At 37.7% G+C, this 27,031-nt stretch overlaps 1 long non-coding RNA gene across 1 annotated transcript in view; it reads left to right on the top strand.

The window, feature by feature from the left end:
* The window catches only part of LOC140526881 (uncharacterized), a 48,180-nt gene extending 21,721 nt beyond the window's left edge, over nt 1-26,459 (top strand). The window contains exons 3-4 of the long non-coding RNA XR_011974574.1: nt 15,553-15,657; nt 16,575-26,459. This is a non-coding gene — a long non-coding RNA (uncharacterized lncRNA). The remainder of the gene's footprint in view (nt 1-15,552; nt 15,658-16,574) is intronic.
* The last annotated feature ends 572 nt before the right edge of the window (nt 26,460-27,031 follow it).

Consider the following 27,031-nt stretch of genomic DNA (forward strand, 5'->3'; position numbering starts at 1 on the left):
GGTGTTGCAATGGATAAAGGGCCAGACCTGAAGTTAGGAAGACTCTTCCTGAGTTCAAATATGACCTCAGACACTTAATAGCTGCATGAACCTGAGCATGAACCTACTTGCCTCAGTTTCCATATCTATAAAGTGAGCTGGAGAAGGAAATACAACCCACTCTAGTATATTTGCCAGAAAAACTTCAAATGGGATCACAAAGAATCGGACATGACTCAAAATGACTGAACAACAACAAATTATGTCAGAGGTCCATCTCTGTCAGTTCTAATATTGTGTTCGTCTCAAAATCAATGGTATCCTAAGATTTAGAGCTGGAAAGAATCTTAGAAATTATATAGCCCATTTTACTTCATTTTACCAACAGATAAACTAAGTCCCAAGTGACTTACCCAAGATGACACAGGTAATTAATAAGAAATCAGGGTTTCAAATCCAAGGTCTTTAACTCCAGACCCAGTTTGTTTGTTTTTTCTTCTTAATAATATTAATATTTTTGGTGATCTATGGGAGAAAACCCAAAGGAATAAATCTCTAATAGTGAATTTTAGGTACTGTGGCTTCAGAATGGGAAGATTTTAGTGGCAGTAAAGGATTCCAGATGCTACTGACATCACAAACTTAAAATATGATTGGTCCATACCTGTATGTCAGTAAGATTCAGAAGGTAATTATTAAATAGAATGGCAAATTAATCTGCCATTTTTTTTCCAGTACTATGCCCAGTTTTGAGCTCCCTCCATGATGAGGAGGATATGAAAATTTGAAGAACGTTCTGCGGTTTCACAAAGATTAAAATAGGCTTACATTTTTTAAATTTAGCAAGTATTTTCTCTCCTTCCCACCCTTCATTAGAGGAAGGAAGAAAGGAAGGGAGGGAAGGAGAAAAGAAGGAAAGGAGGAAGGGAAGAAGAAAGGAAGGAAGGAATTCAAAACAAAATCCTTATAACAAATAGGCACAGAAATAAATTCCCTCATTGACTGTATCTGGAAATACATGTCTTATTCTGTAAATTAAATCTATCACATCTTTGTCAGGAAGTGAGTAGCATCATCATTTGTCCTCTAGAATCATGGGTGGTCTCTGCATTGATTAAAATTATTACTTTCTGATGTTGTCTTTATCATGTTTATCTTGTTCTCTTGATCTGCTCACTTCTCTCTTCACCAATTCCTATATCTTCCCACGTTTCTCTGAAACTATCTTTCATCATTTCTTCTGGAACAATAGTTTTCCATTATATTTAAATGCTGAAATTCGTTCAGCCATTCCCTAATTGATGGGCACCCTTTTGACTTCACAAATAATTTCCTAAAATGATTAGGCCTGCCAAAATTTAATTTGGGTTAATACATTTACTTGTATTCTGACATACCCATATACACACTGAAAGACATATATGTATGTCTGCATACACACAAAAATGAAGACAGACGTAGGTATAGACCCATGTATACATACCACTAAGAACTGTAGTATATGTTATGTAAGCAAAAAAGGCATGCCTCCTAATCCAAATCTATGTGATACCTGAACATAGGATTAAAAGGTAGAAATGTTTTGCTTTTATTTTGGAGAGGGCAGTGATTTCAGGTTAGAAGGATAAGGCAAAATGGCAAGTTGACTAGTTACAGGGAAATATATGGGAGTCAGAGATAAGAGAGGAAATAAGACGATCTCTTTCACTATTTCTTCTTCGCTTCCTCCCCTTATACACACAAATATATAGATGGACATACATACTCTACCACCACCACCAGGTCCTTGGCAGCAACTGTTTAAAGTTAAGGGAGCTTAAGGAATCTCCCTCTCTGGAGGTCTTTAAAAATAGATACCATCTGTCTGAGATGAGATAAGAGAGATCCAACTTGAAGGTGGATCTTAGATTAGATGACTTTTTCAAGTCTTTTCCAGTCTTATGTTTCTGTTGTATTTGCTTCTGAGTTTACCAAGTAACAATATTATCTCTGTACTTATAAGATACAGAATTGAAAGGAACTCAAGAGAATGCTTATATCATAAAATAGTTTTTTTAAATTTAATTTAATTTTATTATTATTTTTTTAATGTTCTACAATTACTACCATAAAATTAAGATTTTATCCCCTCTACACCTACCCCCCACTACCCCCCTCCCTCCCCACGACTGCATACAATTCTGTATAGGTTCTACCTCTACTTTCTTATTGAGTATGTTTTCACTGTAGTTGTGCTATGTAGTCGAACGAAAATAAATGGAAGAAATCACATAACAAATCCAAACATAATACGCAAGAACACACACACACACACAAACATGATCTGCTACATTCTGTGAATGACTTCCATATTTCTTTCTCTGAGTGTGGAAGGCATTTTGCCTTAGAAAACCACCATTGGGATTTTCTTTTTTAATAAGTTCTTGCATTATTACGAAGTTCCAAGTCTACCAAAAAAACTCTTGCACTCTGTGGTCGTTGCTGTGCACAAAGTTCTCCTGGTTCTGCTCCTTTCGCTCAGCATCAGATCATATAAGTCCTTCCAGGCCTCTCTGAGGTCTTCTTGTTCATCATTTCTTATGGCGCAATAGTACTCCATTGCATTCATATACCATAAAATAGTTTTTTTATTGGCTAAGGCTAAGGTAGATAAGTAACCAAATCATTCAGCATTCAGCTGTGTTTAGCTCTCTGTCTCTCCGTCTCTCTGTCTCTGTCTCTGTCTCTCTGTCTCTCTCTCTCTCTCTCTCTCTCTCTCTCTCTCTCTCTCTCTCTGTCTCACACACACACACACACACACACACGAACACAACAACTTGTTCTTGATTGAAATCTCCTTTCTTAAGCCTGGAAGCTAATTTTGCACGTGCAAAGGTAAATGTGGTCCTTAAAGCACTGTTAAAATAGAAAAGGTGCTCTTTGCACTTCAGACTCAGGAAAGCTAGAGTAGAATCAGTGCATGATTCTTCATTTTAAATGCTGAATTGTATATGCATTGAGGAATAGAGGAAAGTGAAGGGCTAGCAGTCAGAAATCAATGTGGTGTTCAGAGCTATCGTTTGGTGATTACTCCCTAACCGTGGGACTGAGATGCCTTTCAGAATCACAGCTCACTTCATGACTTTAGGGAAATGTCTCACTGAACCTCAGTAGCCCCAAAGGTGGAAAACAATGATTCAGGCAATTTTGGTGTCTCCAACTTTAAGAGGAAAAAAAAAAGTATCCTCTCTTTAGAAAACAGTAAGAAATCCTCACCCTCATTGCCTCCATGTGCTTTGTATAAATAACTTCAAATATAGATCACATAGGATAGTCACATTTATCCTTTTCTTTTGGGTTACTCCTTAGATAAAAGCCACATTAACCCAAAATGCTTATCATTCTCAGGAACTAGTGACTCAGCTGCCAATCATCAATTAACTAAATTCTTTAATTTCATTATTATTAGGTGTGCGGAGAGTTTCACTAGTAGAACTAGAAACCTTCTTCTCCTCCCCATTCCCATTGGAAATAAAACTGTGGAGAGCCCTGGTATCATTGTGATCCATGAGAGTTGACAGGAATCTCATGTCACTGGGATCATATACCAATGAGCTGGAAATATCCTTAGAGATTGTCTGATCCAAAACATGTCATAAGAGGCTCAGTTTGAGGAATGGCACATGGCCCCCATTTACCCCAAAATATCAGAACCATCATGTCTTCAAATTGCATCATTAAACTCACCTTGAGTTCCTAAGGGCCACAGTAGAAGATATGCATTATGTACTCCATTAGCAGGGAGCATTGCAGCAGAATGCAAAGAAACATTTTTGTATCCTACACAAGATTTGAACGTACCACCAGCAGCACCTCCCACAAGCATGAACATGAATTTTTTACTCTTAAAAGATATTGCATACCTACAAAGGTGTGTTATTCTTCAAAGGAAGTTTGGAATATTCATTGCAACACATGGAAATTGATTTCATTTAGTATTTCAAGGAGCTATTTCATCAGTGGACTGGGGTACTGCCTCTATGGATTCAGATTAGAACCCCTTCATCCCCCAACAGATAGCTTCATGACCAAAAAAGCCATCACTTAATGACCTACCTTCTGGGAATGAGCCTTTGTCCACTCAGCTAGGTTTGTCCTTGGATGACAGTCTGTCACCAGGCTCACACTCAAATCCTTTCCAGCTTGTTAAAACCTGCCAGCAATTGCTTTCTGCTGGCATCATCTTTGAGAACCCAGGGTCACCTCCATGCCAACAGAATGAGGCCTAACCTCAAAACATTGTGAGGTGGTGGAGGAAGGAATGGGGATGGAGAAAGCTGATTTATTATAAAATATAACCCTACATCCCAGAGAGAACAGTATTTTCTTATATTTATGTATGTATATGTGTGTATATGCACACACACATATAATGTGCCCTTCTGAAGTTCAAAAGGATACATAGGCAGATGTAGTAGTATTGGAACTACCATATTAAGTTTAATATATATTTTTAAAATGAACAAAAATACATAGTTTTCATGTACCAACTGCTTTTTATCTTCTTTGTATGAGTTGACAAGTGTCAAGTTAATAATAAAAAAATTTAAGCAAAAACAATTTTTAAAGTGTCCTTTGTGCCTCACTGGGAGTTCTGTCCTGCCCTTTGTTATTACTCCAACTTTACCTATTTTCCAGTCTAGTCTGACTAGAATTTCTATACCATTCTAAACTATAAACTCAGTGAGTTCAGTGGAGGGTATTATCTAAATTTTGTATCTCCCCAACACCTAATCTAATCTATTATTTAATATAACCTATTTTAATTATCTGTCCTTATGTCTTACCTTTCTAGTAGAGCATAGAGTCTATGAGGGCAGGGATTATGCCTTATTTAACTGTATTTTCCTCCAGGACCTACAATATCGTACTCAGAGTAGGTTTCTATTGTATTTGCTGTGTTCAGCACCTGAGCACTCTCATCAGGCTCCATTCTTAAGGTATTACGGTTGGCAACAGTTATTCCATTGGTTCATTTATAGAATTCTTTTATACATTCATCCAAAAAGAATTTATTAAACATTTGCTTTTGCATAGTTCTTTATTAGAAAATACAGGATGTATTTGATGTTCTATAAAATGCTGCCTCTGTTCTCAAGGAAATTACTGTCTAATCAGACAAACAACATAAACAAACGATACCAGACACTAGATGACTAAGTGGTAGGAAGGTAGGGTAACAATACTAAAGAAATTCAGAGGAAGAGAAATGACTATAAACGGGAGTGCTGAGGAAAGCTCTGACTGAGGAAGGCTGGCATACCTAGTACTGGTTCTTGACAGAAAGATAAGAGATAACCCCTAACTGGCTAACTTTCCTAGTGAGTCTATTACATACCGATCGATACTCCCTATGAAAAACAATAATTCCATCTGGCTGACCTAATGGCCACAGGAATTCCCCTGCCTTCCCCGTTGCTACCATTTAGGATTTTCTCTCCTTTTCCCCTCCACAGTTTCTCATAACTTGGGGCTAATCCAGCCTACTTTTCACCAGCTACAGGGCCCAATTTGAGGTTTCTACACAAAAATATATTCTGATTTCTATATATGAAGTGGAACTCACTGGTAAATTGGGTCAGCCTGCATTTGTGTAATCTGATGGGATGTAAAAGTGTATTCCAGACTAAAAACAGTCACAAGATCAATCTTACTAAAACAGGAGGTTGATTTAGAGAAGTAATATGACAAAATAGGCTATGAAGAGTCTTGAATGCTGTAATGAGAATTTGGGACTATTTTATAGACAACGGAGACTCAGTGAAGGCATTTGAGAAGGAGAATGACATAAGGAAATTAGTATTTGACAAAGGTTAAACTGATGGATGAAACTTTGGAGAAGTCCCTACATCTTACATAACCAGAGGATTAGAGTTCTCAAGTTAGAAGAAAACTTCAGAAGTCCCTCATTTCACAGATGAGGAAACTGAAGCCAAAGGAGGTCAAATGATTTGCCCAGCGTTACACATATAGGAAGTGTCAGAGGTAGGATCTGAACCAGCATCTCTGGTTCCAGAACCAATACTTTGATCCTATCTCAGTTTTCCTATCCTCTTGTCTTGAAGTACGGACAATCTACTTCCACTGTTGAGAAGCAGCAGCAATGACACAGCTAAGAGTGAAGGTTTAAAGAGGAAGTCCAAAATGCTAGTGTTTCATACTGTATTTTGAATTCTGGGCTAGATTTTGTCAGCAAGTGCTCTGCCTATTTAATTCTGCTAAGGGATCATGCCACACCTAGCTACTTTTTATTGCAACGATTCCCCAATCCCTATCATCTAGTCTCTCCACTTTAAGTGTGAGTGGCATAGCTCATCCATCCTTTTTCTTCTCAAATCCTTATCCATATTCTAATCTTTCTACTCTTTCTCAGACCCAGTACTACAGTTTTGTCCTCCTTGGCTGGTCTATTCTATTGGAAACCCTGTTCTTTTGTCAACAATTATCCCTATATCCTCCAATTTGTCAACCAACGATGCTTCTACCTCTCACATTAACCAAAATCTGGATCTCCCATAAGGGTACGCCACCCCTTATATCACTTCACCAGAGGCAACTCCTCCCATTACTCACAGTGGAAAAAGCAGGAAAGGGAATACCCATTGCTTTCCACTACCACTTACACAATTCTTCTACCACCATTCTTTCATAGACCTTTCCCTTTCTGAGGTCCCTGCAATCCATTTATACCACCCTTTGCTCAAGGCCGTTGTTGTCATCCATTAGCCTTGGTGTTACATTACCAATCTTCTAAATCATTTTAATACCTAGCTTATGGTTTTCCTTCCCACTCTGATTCCTTCCATAGGAACATAGATTTAGAGCTGTAAGAAGCCATAGGAAACATTTAGTACAACTCTCATATTTTAAAGTTGATGAACTGAGGTCCATGAGGATTAAGTGACTTGTCCGAAGTCACAAAGGTAGAAAATGGCAAAGGTGAGACTCAAACTCAGGTCCTCTTATTCAATATCCAGCATTTTCTCTGCTTCCCCACAATACCATTGTGCCCAAGGATTTCAATATTAGCCCAATATGTCTATTACCTTGACAACAAACTGACCTTTAAATTTCTCAACCTCTTCGCTTCCAACATCCTCCTTCTCCATCTAACTTTGGCCATATTTCAATGTGGTGACATTTTAAACCTTACCATCTCTCAGAATAGCACCACCTACTAGACCCAGAACTTTGAAATTCCGATGTCCTACCACAACCTCCCACCCTTCCACTTCTCCCACTCTTTCACCTACACTAAACCCACTGTTTGCCCTTATTGTGACCTTTGGTGCCCTGACCTCTCTTCTGAGCTCCAGCCTTTGAGTTCCAGTTGCTTTACAGGACTCCTCTGTACACTCAGATATCCCATTGACCCCTCAAATTAAACTTGTTCAAAAGTGAACTGATCATCTCTTCTTTTGAACTTTTTCTCCCTTCTGATTTCTCCCTTTTGACTTTTCCATTTACACTGTTTTCATATTTATAACCTGTGTTAGAGAGGATGATTGATTGTATTTAGAACTGGATGGGGCTTTATAGATCACTGGGGTCAACACTCTAAATTTACAGATGAGAAAATTGAGGCAAACAGGGTTAAGTGACTTGCCCAGGGTCACACAGCAAGAAAGTGTCTGAGGCCAGATTTAAACTCAACAGGATGAGTTTTTTTTCTGACTTTAGGCCTGGCACCCTCCCACTGTGCCACCTAGCTGCCCTAAATAATTACAAGGTCCTGTCAATCATAGCTCTGCATCAGGTCTTTCATCTGTCCTCTTTATTCCTACGTTCATCATCCTATTCTGGGTCCTTATTACTATGTGCTTGTACTATTACAATAACTTCCTGACACCATCTCATCTCTACACTTTCTCACTTAATCCACCTGTTCTTCATACCACTGACAGAATAGTCTTTTTTATATATAGATATGATTATATCATTCCTCAGGTTAAAAAAAAAGCTTCAGTAACTCCCTATTTATTCTCAAGCAAAGTTCTATCTCCTCTGTCTGTCATTTAAGGCCCTCAGTAAACTGATGTCATCCTACCTTTTCAGTTATCTTTTGCATTATTTTCACTTCTATGTACTCTATTCTCCAACATAACTGTTTAACCTGAACTTGACCTACAAATTATTTTCTTTAGTAATAGTGTTTCCTTTGCCCAAGATGCCCTCATTATTCCTCCTCCCTTGTTAAATTACTACCCATCATAACGTATTCCTTGCGTTCTTAATGGATGGGGGAGGAATAGAAGAATTAGGAACTAGGAATAAATATTTTAAATAATTTTTAAGTAAAGTCCAACAAAATTGCCATCGTGTTCATGAGTCCTTTCCTGATTCTCTAGCTAGTAGTGACTGTTCCTCTCGAACATCTCATAGCATTTTGTTGTGTAATTCTGCAATGTAGTGAACACGCAGTGTTGTATTTTGAAATTACCTCTGTTTGTATCTTACTAGATCATAAGCTCCATGAGAACCACATCTTATCTAAATTTATGTTCTTTCTCTCCTGCTAGCCCAGTGTCTTTCTTACAATTGATGTTTGCTCAGTTAATTAGATAATGAATGTGTAGGATGGCTTACAGTGAGGGAGCGTCTTTAGGCAGGAAACTTTTGTGGTAGTCTCAATATAGAGTAATGAGAGATTAGGCTAGATTCATGACAGTAAATTTGGAGAGGAGGAGATGCCTATGAAGAATTTTCCAAGAAAAAAAGGTGAAGGAACTTGATGATTATGTAGAGAACAAGAAGAAAAAAAGTTTTGATTCTGAATAACTAGGAGAATGGTAATTCCACTGAGTGAAATAGGGAATTTTTCAAGAGAATATGACTTTGAGGGGAAGATGTTGAATTCATTTTTGGACATATTGAAGTAGAACTGACAGCAAGATGTTAGAGTAGAAATTTAATTATAGTTGGAGAACTGGAACTCAGGTGAGAAGTTGAGACTAGCAAGAAAAGGTAACAAGCCACAAGAAATAAGAAGTTGATTGGGGGAAAGAATCAATTAAAAAGCATTTATTAAATACCTCTTATTTGCCTGGCATTGTATTGGGAACTAAGGTTACTAGTACATAGAATTCACTAGTTGAAAGGAACTTATCTTTTAAGAAAGAATGTAAGTAAGGAAAGAACAGAAACCTATTGCTTAGCTCTAACAAGTACTCATAATCAGAAAACAGATGGAGAAAGAGAAGCCAAGGAAAGGAGAGAGAGAAAAGAAGGTCAGAGAGGAAGGAAGAGCTAAGAAAGGCAAGAAAGAAGCTAATGATGATGGGAAGGGGAAAAAACAGAAAATTGCTGCCCATAACAAATAAAGAAGGAATTGATGTCAAGGACAGGATACTTGGTAGTATCAATGATGTCATAGAGAGTGGCAACTGATAAAAGGCCATTGGATTTATGAGACTCTTAGAAAATATTGAGATAGCTATTAAAGAGTGGAATGGGCTGCCTTGAAATAGTGGGTTTCCCTACTAGAGATATTTAAATAAAAGTTGGAATTTCACCTGTTGTGTATCTTGTAAAGAATAGTCTTACTTGGGAATGGGTTACATGTGACCATATAATTCTTTGATTAGGTTAAATATTATCATCTGTAAAAAAGAATGACAAGTATAGTATAGTATATACATGCCACAAATCCTTTGCCTCCCTATATTTACTTTAGTAAAATTAGATAATCTGACATCTCCGTTTTATTTTGATTCTTTGGAATCACTCATTGTTAAAACTTAAAATATATACTTATTCATTTTAGGGGTCACAAATTGGCTTAAAATCTAAGTTCTTGTTAAAGAACAAAGAACTATAAAACAGTTTTCAGGACACTTTAGAATTTAGAATTCACTTTATATGCAATTTATAGCTACAGTACTTATGCTACAGATCTAGCTTAGTAATAATCAAGAAGTGTGGAAGAAAGGTGAATCATAATCATTTTCAAAAAGAAAGCTTTAAAATTATAATGCTTTAAATTAGCAACATATTGTTTATGAAAATGTACTGAAAGACATTAATTATGATTTTATTAGTTGATATTATTATATTTAAAAGGAACAACCATCATTATGTAATATTAATTCTCTCACAGACTATTTCTCTATAGATCATTTCAATATCTAATTTCCACATATTTACTTTTAATTTCTAAAGAACTTAAATGGAACATTGAATTACCATTAAAATTATCATTAAAATCTTATCTGGTTACAACTATATGTCAAATTAGAAAAGGATTGAAAAAGTTCATTTGTTGGCACTCAGTTCAAGAAGGATATATTTATTTGAGAACAATGAGGCATTTCGCCAACAATAATTAAGTGAATATTACAACATCTTTATGAGGGATATGAGAATTATTATCCCCATTAACAGATGGGAACATTAAGGCTAATGACTTGCCTAAGGCTAAAGAAAAAAGAAGCTAAAGTTCTAACGTTTGTTACTGCAATCAAGAAGATGAGAAAGTTGATCCATGGAGCAGAAGGGCAGCAATTGCTCTCAATAGCCCTAATGATCACACTAGTTTCTTTCTCCTCTTAAACTGCTTGGTTAAACCAAAAAAACCAAAAACAAACAAACAAAAAAACCATGGAGGGCCCAAGTCTTTCAGCTATCTTTTAGCTGATAGTTAAGCTCTGATTTTGGAAGTAAGAAGAGCAAGACAAAATCTTTTTGTAAGAGAAATATTCAGCTGTGGGGAATCTAGTTAGCAGGGTGGTTTTCTTTTTGTGTCTATATTTGCATTCTTCTGTGTTGGATACTTGACTAGAAAAAGTCTTGTGCATTAGACTATGCTATAAGCTGCTTCAGGTCTTAGATATAGTCTACCATAGGGTATGCAGCAATGAATCTGTTGTAAGATCAGTGATACTTATGTGTTTGACAAAACCTTCTGAACCCTTCCCCACTCTCTTGGACTTGCCAATTCCAGAGGTCATTAATCTTGACAAATGACAAAGCATAATTCATATATTATGGAAACCTTGGAAAATGAGCATTTTGAAAGGAAAGTGACAATTACTAATACCCAGCCATGGATTCATCATGGGCAGCTTATGGTTCTATCACACAGAGCAGAACCTCTTTTTCCTTTGCCATAGGGTTGTTAGAATAGGTCAATCACGGCATAGCTATATTTCAGAAGAAAAAAAACATTTGGCAAAGTCTTATGGACACAGCAGAGAGGTATGGGCTAAATGAGAATATACTCAGGCATATTCAGGACTTCTTGAATGACCACATCCAAAGAATAATGCTTAATGGAATAATGTCATCCTGGAAGAAAGTACCTAGTGAAGTGCCTCTGATATCTATTTTTCTTACAATGCTGTTCAACAAGTGTATAGGCAAAAAAGTGCCAGAGTGAGACTGGATATGAGTTTGAATTCTCCCTCTAATATACACTGGGCTGAATGACCGTGGGCAAGTCATCACATTTCTCAGAACCTTTATTTCTTCATGTGAAATATAAACTTCATGGAATTACTGTGAGAATAAATAATATGTACAAAGTACCTTGCAGATCTTGATATACTATTTAAACGATAGATATAAATGACTAGGACACAGGCATAGCTTGCATGCTTATTAAAATTGTAGATGACATAAAGTTAGGATGGACAGCTAACACATTGGATGACAAAGTTAGGATCCAAAAAGAATTTGCAGTTCATAATAATGTGGGAAATTTGCACAAGACAATAATTGTTTAAGTTTATATAATCTTTAAGATTTACAAAGTTTTTTTCTGCAGTGACTCTGTGAGACATGCAATACGAGGATTTTTTAATCCCCATTTGATAGATTAAGAAAAACTAATGCTCCATGTTGGTTAGTGATTGGCCCCTGCCTATGTAGTTTCTAAGCATTAGAAATACGATTTAACCCAAGCGTCACAATTCCAAGTCCTCTTGTCAGTCAATCAATAAATAAGCATTTATGAAGGACTTACTATGTCCTGGGCACTATGCTAAGCACTGAGTGATACACAAATAAAGGTGGAAAAGTCCCTTTCCTTAGTTTATATTGTAATTGCAAAGTGAATATGCATACACATAAGCATGTGTGAAATACACATGAAGCAAAAATGTAGTAACCTTGGATAAGAAAACCATCAGAGTTGAAGGGAACAGTAAAGATATTCTTTCAAACGTAAAACATACCCTTAACTTCAGCTGTAGAGCCACAGCTAGGCAGCCTTTTTTAGCTCCTTTTTTTAGCCTTTTAGTTGAAGGACAACTGCATAACTCCTGAGAGATGTGACTTCTGATTGACTAAGACACTACTGAGAGAGACACACACACAAAGAGAGAGAGAGAGAGAAAGAGAAACAGAGATAGAGACTGAGACAGATAAAGACAGAGAGACAGAGACAGAGACAGACTGAGACAGAAAAAGTAGACAAAAGTTACAGACTTTGAATGGTGAATGGGAGACCATAGGCTTGTGAGGAAAAGCCAGCGTCCCAATGTGTCTATTGATTCCCAGTGTCAACACCCCAGAGACGAATAAAATGGACTCAATACATAAGATCATTTTCTCCTCAGCAGAGCTGAGATTTCATACCTAGACTGCAGATTCTCTGGACCCTTGCATGTTCTACTACCTAAACTAATATATATGACTTCCCCCAGACATGTTTGTTCATTAATGGTGATGTGTGTGTGTGTGTGTGTATGTAAAAAGCTAAATGGATATAAATTAAACTGTTACTTTCCAGGTCTGCAGTAGAATTATTCTCTCTCCCTTAGCAACCAAGGAAAAGTATTTTTTATTCCAAACACCAAAAGAAATGCCCCCATTGGATAAAAAGAATAATGCCTCCTAGCTTGCAAAAATCTGGCATTTATAATAGATAGATATAATTCTAGACTAATATTTCTCCTGAAGATAGGAGTGAGTGCCCAGCCACTATCATTCTCTATTCTCTTCAAAAGTAGAGCTTCAGACTCCCTGAGAAATGGGACAGGGCACTCCATTTTTATCTAAAAATTCATGTTATACTCAAACTTCCTGGCCCTATACATACATGGTATTCTGTAGCAAAATTATAAAAGTTCACAAGGATAATTATAAGAATCCTACACTCAGGCTAAAAAGAAATCAACTCCATAATTTATGGACTAAATTATGACTAGAATACAGTTCTTTTTAAATTAATTTTATTTATTTTCAGTGTTCTACAATCACTACCATATAACTTAGATTTTTTCCCCCTCGCTCACCCCTTCCTCCCCACTCCCTCCCTGAGACAGCATACAATTTTATATAGGTTCTATATATACACTCCTACTAAATACATTTTCACCATAGTCATGTTGTGTAGAAGAATTACAATGAATGAGAGAAATCACATAACAAACTAACACATAATACAAAAGAAAATGCTCTGCTACATTCTGCAATTGAATTCCATAGTTCTTTCTCTGGGTGTGGAAGGCATTTTGCCTTAAAAGACCATTGGGAATTTTTTTAAGTCCTTGCATTGCAATGAAGTTCCAAGTCTACCAGACAAAACTCTCATGCACTGTGATCATTGCTGTGCACAAAGTTCTCCTGGTTCTGCTCCTTTCACTCAGCATCAGTTCATATAAGTCTTTCCAGGCCTCTCTGAAGTCTTCCTGTTCATCATTTCTTATAGCACAATAATATTCCATTACATTCATATACCATAATTTATTCAGCCATTCCTCAATTGATGGGCATCCCCTTGATTTCCAGTTTTGGGCCACCACAAAGAATGCTGCTATAAATATTTTTGTACATGTGGGACCCTTTCCCATTTTTATGATCTCTTGGGGATACAGTCCTAGAAGTGATATTGCTGGGTCAAAGGTATGCACATTTTTGTAGCCCTTTGGGCATAGTTCCAAATTCAGAATGGTTGGATCAGCTCACAGCTTCACCAACAATGAATTAGTGTTCCAACTGTCCCACATCCTCTCCAACATTTATCATCTTCCTGTTTTGTCATGTTAGCCAATGTGATAGGTACCTCAGAGTTGTTTTAATTTGCATCTTTCTAACCAATAGCGATTTAGAGCATTTTTTCATATGACTATAGATATCTTTAATTTCTTCCTCTGAAAACTGCCTATTCATATCCTTTGACCATTTATCAATTGGGGAGTGACTTATATTCTTGTACATTTGACTCAGTTCTCTATATATTTTAGAAATGAGGCCTTTATCACAGACACTAGTTGCAAAAATTCTTTCACAGTTTTCTGCATCCCTCTGAATCTTGGTTGTATTGGGTTTGGTTATGCAAAAACTTTTCAGTTTAATGTAATCAAAATTATCCATTTTGCACTTCATAATGCTTTCTATCTCTTCTTTAGTCAAAAACTCTTCCCTTCTCCATAAATATGATAAATACACTATTCCTTACTCCACTAATTTGTTTATAGTATCAACCTTTATGCCTAGATCATGTACCCATTTGGACTTTATTCTTGTGTATGGTGTCAGGCATCAGTCTGTGCCTGGTTTCTGCCACACTGTTATCCAGTTTTCCCAGCAATTTTTGTCAAACAGTGAGTTCTTATCCCAGAAACTAGGGTCCTTGGGTTTATCAAGCAGTAGATTGCTATATTCATTGCCTACTGTGTCTTGAATACCTAGCTTATTCCACATATCTACCCTTCTGTTTCTTAGCCTGTACCAAGTGGTTTTGATAATTGCTGCTTTATAATACAATTTGAAATCTGGTAGAGCTAGGCCACCTTCCCTAGCATTTCTTTTCATTAGTCCCCTTGCTATTCTGGACCTTTTGTTCTTCCACATGAATTCTGATATTATTTTTTCCAGCTCTAGAAAATAATTATCTGATAGTTTGATTGGTATGGCACTGAATAAGTAAATTAATTTAGGTAGAATTGTCATTTTCATTATATTGCCTCGGCCTACCCATGAGCAACTGATGTTTTTCCACTTACTTAGATCTAACTTTATTTGTGTGAAAAGAGTCTTGTAACTGTGTACATATAGTCCCTGGATTTATTTTGGCTGGTAAACTCCCAAATATTTTATGGTGTCTACCCTAGCTTTAAATGGGATTTCTCTTTCTATCTCTTGCTGTTGGGCTTTGTTACTAATATAGAAATGCAGAAGATTTGTGCAGATTTTAGAATATAGTTCTTTTGGGGAAGAAAAGGTATGGGATTTTTGATGGACTGCAAGACCAATATGAATCAGCATCATTCACAATGAACCAAAAAGCTACTGTGTTTAGAAAGGGAAAGTGATAATTTCATTGTACTCTTCCCCAGTCAGACCACATCTGGGATATTGTTTTCAGTTCTTACAGTGACAATGATAAGCTGGAATGCATCTGTTATTCAGTCATATCTGACTCTTTTTGTCACCCCATGGACCACAGCATGCAGTACTGTCTACAAGTTTTCTTGGCAATGATACTGGAGTGATTTGTCAATTCCTTCTCTAGTGAATTAAGGCAAACAGAGGATAAGTAACTTGTCCAAGGTCACACAGCTGGTAAGTGTCTGATTCTGGCTCTGAATGCAGGTCTTCCTAACTCCAGGAGCACTATTCTCTCCACTGAGCCACTCAGCTGCTGCTAGAGCTCTATAATTAAGATGGTAAGAAGACTGGAGGCCATACCATATGAGGGTAGGTTGAAGGAATTGCTGATATTTAGTTTGAAGAAGAGAAATTCTGGGTGAAGGTGGGTTTGACAGTATAATTATCATCTTCAAATACTTTTAGGGTTTGTCATGGGAAAAGGAGATTATATTTGTTCTGCTTGGTACCATAAGGCAGAACTAGGAACAGTGAGTTCAAGTAAATGAGTTGCTAATATAATATGCTAAGCTATGCTATGCTATGCTATGCTATATAAGGGGAAACATTTTTAAAATTAGAGATTAGACTTAACATTAAATTAATTAAATTAAAGTGATTAAAGTTTAAAATCCAGAAGTTAAATTGACTTCTTCTAATGAAGAACAGCTCCCCATCACTAAAGGTTTTCAACCAGAGATTGGCAATTAATCACTTTTCTGCGATGTTAGAGAGGACATTCCTATTTCAGTTCATGTTAAATAAGATTACCTCTGGAGTCCCTTTCAAATTTGAGATTTTATGATTCTATGTATTTTATACTCCCCCAACCACTATTTATTATCTCATAGTGGCCTGATGCAGTTAATATACTTCCTGGCTGCTATCATGTGGGGATTCTGACAGGATGGGTGCCTTTTCATAACTTATATAAATGAATCCCGCCAACTGCAAGCCATTTGGGACTGGGAGGAGGTGATAATAATGGAAATATTTCAAATGTGCCTGAATGAGAACTTAAAAGACATCTTCATGGAATTCTGTGTCAGGAGATTTGCTCGTCTTAATTGATACAACTGAAGATTTGAATGATCACCTAAAACAGGGTCCATAGATCCCCATGGGATCCATGGATAGATTTCAAGGGTCTATGAACTTGAATAAGAAAAAAGAAGTCTTTATTTTCATTAACCTTTGATTTTCTTTCTAATCCTATGTATTTTATTTTATGTATTTAAATATTTTAGGAAGCAACATATAGACTTCACCAGACTGCCAAATGCTACGCATGACAAAAAATGTTAATACCCTCTGATCTTAAAGAAGCAGCAGGCTTTGGACTCTCATGACCAAGAAGCAACATGGTGCAATGAAAAGTGTGCTTTGATATGAAGTTGAAGGACCTTGGCTCTATACCAGCCCTGTGACTTAATACCCTTTTACCTCTGGGTCTCACCTCAGTTTCCTCCATTGTAAGGTGAGAGGATTAGATGAGATGATTTCTAAAGTACCTTCCAGATCTAAATAAATGATCCTAAAGACTATAGAAAATCCTAAGGGCAGCAAAGGAGCTGCAGGGGGTCAACTGGAGATTAAAGCTTCCTAAAGAGTTATAGTTCTATGCTTATGAGAGTCTGTGCTTCCTATGTGCAATCTTTGTTCATTTAGTCTGACAGTGTCATAGAGGTGACCCTTCACTAATGTAGACCTCAGTTTCACCAGATATAGCCAAATGAAGTTACAACACCAGCACTTCTGCTTTTAAGTATCTACATCATCTGATTTGATGGTGAGAGCTATAGCCAACTGGGGCTTGGTTGGGAGAAGAAACCTACCAGAGTGTGGGAAAGAATTCTGAGGGATATGAAGAAGGTGACTCAACTGGTCTTACTGCAGAAAGTCTTTGTCTAGGGTCCAAAATCTGACTGCCCACAGCTTAGCAGTGAACTGAGACATGTCACTATAAAGAAATATATTTTCTGAGGGAGTTGTTACATCAGCAGAGAAACACCTGAGTGGAGTTGGCCTATTAAAAAACTGTTTCACTGACCTGGCAGGTAAGGGGTCACTCAGGTTTGGGATCAGAGCTGCACAGCTACTGTTTGCTTCCAAACTTGATCCTTGCTCAGTACACAGTTAGAGCCTGTTAGCAGTCCCTCCTCTTTGTTACTTCTAGATCACCTGGAAGGATAAGGTACTGGATGCTAAAGGTCCTTTCTCAAAATAAACTGCCAAGCATTCTAACTCTACTGCAGCAAGCGCAACTCAAATGAGTTGACCATGTTGTTCGAATGCCAAACATATGTTTTCCAAACATATGTTTTACAGATAACTCAGTGCTCACATTGTGGTCAGAGGAATTAATACAAGGACACTCTTAAGATCTCTCTGAAGAACTTTGGAATTGATTGCGTGACATGGGAGACACTGGCAAATGACTGCCCAGCATGGTACACCTGCATTAAAGAAGGCTCTGTAAGCAAAGCAGAATTGAAGTAGCTCAAAAGAAATACGAGATGTGCAAATTTAGAGAATCCACCCCAAATGTCCACATAGTCTACTTTAGCCTGACCTGTGGTAGAGCATTCAGACCTTGTATTGGTCTGATCAGTCACAGTCAGACAAATTGTAACTTGACTCTGACCTAGTGATGTCATTTTGGTCCTCTTTGAGAACGAAGGACAACAACCAACCCAGATGAAGATCTTCCCCCTCAGTCTGACCCAGTTCTGGTAGAGAGTGGATGACAGAGCTGCCAGAGAGCATCCATTCCTAAACACTGAGCTAGTTCAAGGATCCCCTGGGAGTCTCTTCCTGTCCCAGGCTTCTTGCTCTGGCACCCAGTTTTAGCTCTTTCAATCCCTGGACACTAATATGCTCTGTTTATATCCTGTTCAGAGCCAGTCTCCACTGTCCCCAGACCTCTTTGTCTACTCTAGCCAACTTGGGTTGGAAAAATTACTTGATGTGACTTTTTTCTTGGATTTTCCAGTCAGAATTCCATTTGGTGCATTTTCTAGATCTTTGTGGAGAAGGGTTAGGAAATTAACTAGATGGGAGAGTTGGGTTACTCTGTCATCTCTCTCTCTCTTTTTCTCTCTCTCTCTCCTCCCCCCTCTCTCCCTCTCTCTCTCTGTCTCTCCCTTTTCTATTTCTCTATCTCAGCTTATGTGAACCAGGCTTCCTTTTAGGCATTACCTCAAAAGACTATTCTATCTTTGGCTTGTTATGTCCAATCCCAGATTTTGTTTTTGGAAATCTCAGAGAGTGCATTATATCTAGGTTTGCACAACTATGAATAACATAGTACTTCTGATCCAATCAAGAAGTCAGTGTAGCAATGTATTTATTGGAGACAAAACAGCCTTTATTCTATCACACAGAAAATTCAGAAAATGCAAAAGAATCACAGGAGACCACAAACAATGCAGAAAAATACATCAAGGATTAAAAATAGCCTGTAAACAAGCAGTATGGTTCTCCTCCCTCTCTGATGGCTCCCACTTTTCCACAAGTCTTCCAAGTCCTCTAGACTCTGATTTGTTATGATTTGTGTCCCTCCCTCAAAAGGGAACTCAATGTGTATCTTCTAGATGGGCATCACTCCAGCATTCTAGTGAGTACTTCTTTAACCTGATCAAAGTATGGAATCAATGTTTCATATATATATATATGTGTGTAGAAAACACATGTATAAAACACATAGAACATACAAAATACATATATAGAATACATGACCAGTATAAGATGTATAAAATATATAGAGTATATGATATGTATAGAATGCATAAAATGTATAAGATGTATAAAATGCATAAAAATGCATATTCTATATATAAACCTATGTAGACTTTCAGCATTGAAGTATTACTCTGAAGGCTTGGACTCCCCTTGGGTCTGCTAAACAAGCAACCCTCGTTCCCTGTGGAGTCATACCAGGGATGTGCTGACACCAGTTTATGCTGACCCTGAGAGCCAATTTTTAAATTTTCAATGTGAGCATTGATACTTCAGAAATTGGCAAACACTAAAACCAGTCTCTGATTTATCGCCTTGTTAATTATCTAGATTTAAGGAAATGGTGGAGAAAAGTTCATAATGCAGATTAAATTTTAAAGTGTCCTGTGGTTTCCAGAAAGCCAGTTGTTAAACACTTCCCAGCATTCACATCTATTGCTCTATAAACTTTGCTTGGAGACAACAGGAGTGCAATGGAAGGCCCAGGGTGCTGGGGATGGAAGCTCAATTCCATGTGGACAGTCTCGGGCGGGTAAAGGTGGGAACTTCTAAATCTTAGAGTTCTCACGAGGCCCCCCAGGAAAACAACTGGGAATCGAGGTGAACCGAGCTATCTCGTGTATTTCCGCCTCTTCCCGTGAGAAACGTGACGGGAGAGAGCTCTCCCCGCCCTCGAGATTGTCCCGGATCTGGGCACACTATTGTTATCTAACAGCACGGTATTCAGATGCTAACTATACGGCTGGAGAGCTTAAGTAGGATCAGGAAAGCCTGAAAGTTCTCTTGGGTGGAGGGGTCACGTGTGAGGACAACAAGGCTCCACTTTTCCTCTCTCCTCTCTCCCCTCCCCCTCTCTCCCCACTTACACTTCTACTTCCAATCTCTTATTGTAAGATCTTTGCCTCCTTGGGAGATTCTTCGCTCCCTCCTAAGGAAGAATTCCCCTGCACTTGTAACTAGACCCTGAAATAAAGCTCAACCCTTGTTCGACTCTGGAACATCCTTTCTCTCATACGAGCAACTGGTTTAGCCAGCCGAAGACCTCCGATAGAGGTAAGGGAAGACTCGGGTAGCCCACAGGCCTCTAGGCCTGGCACCAGGGGATGAAGTCACCACCATTCTAGAGACCTGAAGACCAGAGGATGAGGAGGAGAAGGAGGAGGAGGAGGAGAATAACTGGCATTTATAGAGTGCTTTAAGGTTTTTACCATGCTTTACATGCATCTGGACCTGGTAACACCCCTAAGTGTGATGGTGTGGAAGAACAAAAGCTCCCTGAAAGAAAAGCACAGAGTACTAGATAAGAACACATGGAAATAGGCTATGAAGGTATTTACATGAGTGGAGCCCACTGGTTAGAAAGAACAAATTCAGGATAACCAGCAGGATGAAATATTTGCAGACCTGGCTGATACTCTGCCAGGGAGAGACAGGGTTACTCCCTTTTTTCCAGGAAGGGAGACAGTTTCTAGAAGGAAGGTATTGTTATGACAGTCATGAAATCAGAAGAGTTGATCTATGGAGGAAGAAGGCAGTAGCTGATGACAGGAACCCTAATGAAGGCAGTAGCTTCTCTTCCATTCTAAAGTGCCTGGGGGCAGTAAATAAAAGTAGGGAGAGCTGGGCCTCAGGCTTAGTATTTAGTCTGGCCCAGTAGACTGTGGTGGTCGAGCTGTGTGTTTTAGAGGGAAGAGCTACAGAGCCAAGTGAAACCTCACTGTGGCAGAGCAATGCAAGTCAAGGGTTTCTAGTTACTTGAACAGCTTTCCCTGTGTGTTTGTATTTCTTTTCTCCTGTGTAATGCATGTTTCTGGGAAAAGTCTTCTCTAGGAGACTATGCTCTAAGCTATTTGAGCTTTTGAGTCTGTCATGAAGTCAACGACAGCTGCCTTTAACAATCCCCTGTATTAGAGGATATGGGCCTCTTGTAATCAGTTGTAAGAACTCTTCCTTTGCTATCACAGGATCCTAAAAGCTCTTCTAGTCCTCTAACCTTTCACTTCTTTGTCTGTGTCTCAGTTTAGTAAGATAAATGATTTACATGTAAAATGCCAATGAAGTATTTTCTGCTAGAGGAATATTCTTCATGTCTCGGTATAGAATTTTTCTGTATATATTTTTTCCATTATCGAGATTGGCAGCATTGGAATATAACCGATATTGTTGATGATTTGTGAACTGCAATGCTTTCTTACAATCAAATGTATATTTTAATATTGATCTGTGATAATATTCATGGATCCAAATGATGGCCATTATACATATCATACAAAACTTCCTTGAAAGAGTATCCAATGGCTAAGAACAGAATTTGATAACTTTACAATTTAATATAAATAATCATATTCCACAAGTGTGTCAATAACAAAAAAGAAAATAATTTACACCAAAATAGAACATCTTTCAACATCCATGATGATGTTCCTCAAAGTCTCTAACTTGCTAATTCCTCAATATCCTCAAACCTAATGACCTAGTCCTTTGCTTCACCTCAACTGCTTACAGAGAAGGTTATTATACCTTGGATCTCACCTTTACTCACAAGTGTTCTATTTCCTTAATTATCAACGCATTCTTCTGAATAAATAAAAGTGATTAAAGGTATGCAGAAAAAATCACGGGCTTTATTAATAACCCTCAAAAGGCAACTGAGATAATATTAACAATAGCACTATATGCTTACCTTCACACATTATAAATTTTCGTATCCTTGATGAAGGTATTAGGAGAGAATAAACAGGCTTTTACAAGTGATATTCCATGGTTACCATATCTTTACCATCACAATTGACTGAAAGATTTTGAGAATTTTGATCCCACTGTACTTATTTGTTAACCAAAAGAAAGTTTTTGATTTGGTAGAGTAAAGCACTCTTAAAGGCTCTCTTTCCATCAGGCATCTCTCATGAATGCATCAAAATTATGTGAAATTCCCTAAAAGACATAATAGAAATAACCTTATTCAATGATGCCATGATCATATTAAGTAGATATACATACTTACAAAAGGAGTTCATGCCTATCATGCTGGAGATTCACTGCAGAGATCAACTTAAAGAGAGATTCCCCATAGATGGTGTGGGTCTCCAAATGCTCTTGTTTGTGGATGACATTGCATAGGTTGCTTCATGAATTCACAGGTCTGAACAACAATAAATCTACCTGAGTTTTTGTATGGCTATGAATAGAATGTTACAGTCTCAGAAGTATTAAAATTGAGTATCACCTAGAGAGCCAGAGAGCATCTAGATAGTGCAAAGGATAGAATGCTGGACCTGGAGTCAGGAAGACCTGAGTCGAAGTCTGGCTTCAGATAATTATTAGCTGTGTGACCCTGGGCAAGTCACTTAACCCTGTTTGCCTCAGTTTCCTCATCTGTCAAATGAGCTGGAGAAGAAAAATGACAAATCACTCCAGTACAATCTCAAATGGGATCTCAAAGAGTTGGACATGATTGAAATGACTGAATAACAACTAAATCACCTACAGGGTAACAGAAAGGCATATGGTGGATGTGCAAAGGTTGATACACATAACAAGTAAGAAACCAAGAAGAAGACCTGGAGGAAAGGATGTCATCAAAGAAATGTGTGATCAAGAAAAAAATGGATTGTTGATATAATAAGGACATGAGATAATCAACACATAGCCAGAGAAAACAAAGAAGAATTTTAGTATATTGAGTGGACTCCCTGTGGTGAACCTAACTTAGACAAGAGTCACAACGCATGAGCAGGGCCTATTGGGCTGCTATCTTTATTATTGGTGGGGACAACTATACTGATGCAGTAATAGATCCATTTGAGTAAGAAATTAAATATGAGGAATTTGGGAAAATATGAGTAAACTTGTATGAACTGCTTCTAAGATAAGAAGGCAGAACCAAAAGAATACTGTACACCAAGACTATAAAAATGCAAATGTTTAAAAAAAAACACTAAAAAGTAACTGAATTTGGAATAATTGAAGTGATTGATTCTAGTCCTAGAAAATCAATGATGAAATGTATTTCTCTCTTCTCAGGAGAGAGTTGGGCATCTGTGGAGGCAAAACATATGCATTATGAGGTATTTGTTTAATCATTTTACTTAAATATTTTTCTTTGTTACAAAGGAAGGTTCATTGGTGGAGAGATATATTGGGAAAGAATTGATATAAAAGACAAAACATACCAAGAAATCTTTAAATTATAATATTACAAAAAACCAATATTAAATTATAACATTTAGACCAACATGTGTTCATTATTTACCCTTCAGGTATCTGGATTTGTTTTTTTCTGGGAGGATTAAAGTGCAGGGATATATCTTGAAGCAAGATTGGAAGTCAGCACAGAGGTTAGGGCAGTGTAGATTGATTTGAGAATTATCAGCATAAAGATGATAATTAAATCCATGGGAGCTGATGAGAACACCAAGCGAAGCAGTATAGAAGAGACATAGCACAAATTGTTATTTTAGGTACTGTCCCAGTACTTAAAATAATAATTTTTGCTTCCATGCTTTTTGAAAAAAATTCAGGAAATGCATCATTTATCTTATATCTATAAAATATGAAATTATCTTTCTCTTCTCCTCCAAGATATTTTGTACTCTGCCCCCATCCCACCACCAACATATTGTCTGAAGCTCAGGCCATTAACTAGAGAATTCAGAAATCAAAAACAAAGGGCAGTGTTGTGGATAATGGCTAGTGTATGTCCGCTTCTGGAACCAGCACTGTGAGAGTCTGCCAGCATAAGCATTAAGGAGAATTTGGCAATCTGAATTTTGGTGGTGCCTTCCAGAGAAGGTGTAAAACACAGACCTTAATAGTCCCCAAATCTCCTGACAGCATTTTTGCAAAAGCACAATTCCAACAGATTATTCTAGTTGAAAACTAAGTGATATAATTAAATAGTTCTTAACTAAAAATTTCCCTGAAACTTGAAAACTTTCTTTTCTTTCTTTCCTAGCAAGTGTTTTGTATGGTGTTAGCAGTATTAAGGAGGGATACATAGAAATACAGATTCAGAGCCAGAAGGGTCCCTGGAGATCATCTAATCCAGTGGTTCTCAAAACTTTTGGTCTTAGGACCTCCTTTGCAAAAATTATTGAGGACTTCCCCAAAGAGTTTTGGTTTATGTGGGTTGTCTCTATCAATATTTATCTTATTAGAAATTCAAATGGTCTAGAAAATAGTTTTGACCTGGAAGACTCCCTGGAAGGGCCGTGGGAATCCTGAGGGATCCCCGGACCATACTTTAAGAACCATACTTTAATATAGTCCAACCTCTTCATTTTACAAATGAGGAAACTGAGGATCAGAGAGATAAAATAATTAAATCAAGAACATACATATGGAAAAGCTGGGATTCAAACTCAAATACTCTGAGTTCAAATTCAGCAGTCTTTTCCCACACTATGAGGCCTCCTGTGCCTACACTCTACCTACCCTTCCCCCAATAAACTCAAAAGCTGGTTTAGGAATGAAGGAATGAGTGAATGAAATGACCTTTATTAAGCTCCTGTTGTTGTTGTGCTTTGTGCCAAGTGCTAGAGATATTCATACTGTAGAAAGGATCTGTTTTCCTGATGGATGTCTAGATGGTATATAAAACATGATATGGGGTCATGTGAGTTTGCAATCTTCTATGCAGAAAACATAGGGCACCTAAGAGACACAGTGGTTGAGTTCAAATCCGGCCTCAGACACTTACGAGCTATGAGTCACTGAACCCTGCTTATCTCGGTTTTCTCTTCTGTAAAATGAGCTGGAGAAGGAAATGGCAAAGCACTCTGGTATCTCTGCCAAGAAAACCCCAAGTGGGGCCATGAAGAGTCAGACATGATTGAAAAATGTCTGAGCAACAACCACAGCATGTAGAAAATAAGACAGCTCATCTCCAGGATATTGTCAAAGCCATTGTATTCACTCCCTGAAAGCAAAAGATCTATTATCTATTCTTGATGGAAATAAGAAGGGAAGAGGGCTTGATTGAGCCATTCCCTCTTTATAAATGCTATTAATCCATCAAAAAGCACTTATTAAACACCTACTCTGTGCCAAGCGTTGTGTTCATTGCAGAGGATAGAAAGGCAAAATTAAATCGCTTCCTGCCTTCAAGGAACTTGCACTCTGTGTGAGGGGGTGAAAACATATTCTCAAAAAAACAGAGAAGATAAATACAAAATGAGTTGGGAGGGACCGAATAACAGGGAAGGGATGAGGAAAAGTCTCAAATGGAAAGTGTAACTTGACATTCTGAGGGAAATGAAAGATTCTAAAGAAGATGTTGAGCAAAGTTGGAATGCATCCAGTATGAAAAGGACCAAGTCAAAGGCATGGAAGTGGGAGATGAGGAGCAGCCAGGAGGCCAGTTTGGCCGAATTGTAAAGTTGCAGAAAAGGCATACTATGGAATAATATTGTAATTTAAGCTAGGACCAAGGTTGTGAAGAGTTTTAAAAGCTAAACAGAGAGGCTTATGCCATGGGACAAGTGTTGAATCATCTGTCTCTCAGGTTAACTAGAATAGGCCTTGATTGACAGGCACAGTCTCTCACTAGGCTTGTACTTCCAGAGGCTCCTCACCAGAACGTTGTCATAGCAGCTCATGAAGACTGCCCGCTGAGGAGAGCAAATATTTTAATATCCATGCCTGGAAGGAGCCCCCACTATAAAATTACAAACCTCTGAAGTATAGAGGCAAAAGAATTGGACATGTGATGGGCACCCATATCTCTGCTTTTTATTTAAACAAGGACATTTTCTAGTAAAGTTTCAGACTCATTTTAAAATCAATACTGAACACCCAAAAGAGTAACTGCTGACATTTATATAGTGCTCTGCAGTTTACATAAGCACTATCTCATTTGACCTTCAAAATAAACTGATGAGGTATGTCCCTGAAGTATGCCTATTTCCCAGAGGAGCAAATTGAGACACAGAGAGGTTGTGACTGGCTCAAGAACACACAGCAAATGAATGGCTAAGTTGGGACTCAAATCCAAATGTTCTGATTCTAAATTAAGTGCTCTTTCCACTAAACCAGAGCTCTCTGCCCTTCCCACCCCCCCAAAACTGTGAGATCTAGTGGTTTTAGGAAAGATGTATATACAGTGTATTTCAAAATATCTAAATAACAGTGTCCTTAATGGAAAAAAAAAAACAACCTTCTTTTTCCTGGAACTGTGAATGGAAAACTCCACTGCATACCATTCCAATTCTAGGGTCTGTAATCTTAGACCATTGAAGACTTCTCCATTCTAAGGAATGTTTCTCAATGTGGTTTCTAAACCTCTTGACATTTATGTAAATTTTTGACACACCCTGGAAGGTTTCAGATACACAGCCAATGAATGAATGATAGTGGTTTATTTAAAATTTCATATCTAATAAATATTTTTTCTTTCATCTTGGCTCTATTATAATTATCTTTCCTTGTCATGGACAAATACACATACACACAGGTATCTATATCCCTTCTACATAGTTCACATTTATTGAGTGCTTTTATGATTTGCAAAACACTTGCCTCAAAACAGCCCTTCAAGGTCACTAGTAGAATTATAACTGTCTCCAAATTTGTAGATGAGGAAAACCGAGGAAGAGAGAAGCTAAATAACTTCCCATAAGTAACCCAGCTAGCAGATCTGGGAGGACCAATCCAAGTTTTCTGACTGAGTTCAGTGGTCCTTCCACTACACCATATGCAGCCTTAGTTACTGGCTTTTCGATTTCCATTTTATTTTCAGAACCCCAAAAGGACTCAAGGGAGTGATCTATTTTCCTCCTCCCAAACAGATGTGAAAGTCATGATGTGCTTAGCTGCAGTAATCGCTACTGAATAAGTGCATTGAAAGAAACTTTCTGTAAGCGTTGTCCTAAATTGCATTTTAAAATGTTGATGGCTAGGGTTTTCATGAGAATTAGATTATTGGGTGGTCTGAGCAGAGGCTCGCACTGAATAAACTTTCCTATCAACT

The sequence above is a fragment of the Notamacropus eugenii genome, chromosome 2 (assembly GCF_028372415.1).
Source record: "Notamacropus eugenii isolate mMacEug1 chromosome 2, mMacEug1.pri_v2, whole genome shotgun sequence".
NCBI classification, from domain to species: domain Eukaryota; kingdom Metazoa; phylum Chordata; class Mammalia; order Diprotodontia; family Macropodidae; genus Notamacropus; species Notamacropus eugenii.